Source organism: Octopus bimaculoides, chromosome 9 (assembly GCF_001194135.2).
Source record: "Octopus bimaculoides isolate UCB-OBI-ISO-001 chromosome 9, ASM119413v2, whole genome shotgun sequence".
Taxonomy (NCBI): Eukaryota; Metazoa; Mollusca; class Cephalopoda; order Octopoda; family Octopodidae; genus Octopus; species Octopus bimaculoides.
The window spans coordinates 86,683,740-86,684,936 of NC_068989.1; positions in this window are offsets into that span (position 1 = coordinate 86,683,740).

Consider the following 1,197-nt stretch of genomic DNA (forward strand, 5'->3'; position numbering starts at 1 on the left):
TATATATATATATATATATGATATAATATAATATAGGATAAATTCTTTATAAGAATTTATCAAGTAGTGTGAGGTATATATATATATATCGTACAGAGGTCAGACTACAGGTTCCCTAGTTTCTGAAGAAATGACACTTCTCATCAATAGGGTCCGTATTCATATCCGAGCCCTCGCATCTCAAGAGGAGATGTGGGTTGCGAGGAGAAAGAGAGTTGAAAGGGTGAACGACGTTGGATGGAAGCCTGTATTGATGACTTATTTGGGCGATTCTTCTGAAAAGCCCTGTATATAATACAGCAATGTCAATACAGGCCAGTTGACTTTATAGTACTTTTGACCTCTCATACTTTGCAGCTTTGTGATTTATTAATAAAGACAGTCGTGTCACTGCACATACATACAGATACATTATACACGAGGCGTACTTATACATCTACTATTCTCAAATGTATACGCATAGCCTCATACATACGCATTCGCACAGAAGAACAGATATATTCACAAAAGTATATGCACGCACTTACAGACAAACTTACAAATATACACATATATACTGAGTTACACATAGAGTTATATACGCATATATACATGTTTATGTATGCATATATATACAGGGAATCATACCAACACATGCAAATATAATCGCATATACAAAACACACAAACACATACACACAAACACACATATATACATGCACATTTAAACGTGGAAATATAGTGTTACACAAGCGCGTGTAATACAACCGCATATATTCATGTCATACATATACTTATATACAGATACGTGTTCATATACTCACGCACACACATGCAGACATGAAATACACTCACGGAGACATGAACAAAAATGAGTGCGTGTGTATGTTTTCATGTATGTATGTATATATGTCTGTATGTTTTTTTTTTCTATTTTGTATGTATGTGTGTATGTATGTATGTATGTATACGTTTTTACTCTTTTATACGTTTCAGTCATTTGAGTACGGCCATGCTGGAGTGCCGTCTTTAATCGAACAAATCGACCCCGAGGAGTTATTCTTTGTAAACCTGGTACTCATTCTATCGCGCTCTTTGGTCCGAACCGCTAAGATTCGGGGACATAAACACACCAACATCGGTTGTCAAGTGATGGTGAGGGAGGCAAACACAGACACAAAGACACACACACACACACACACACACACACACACACACA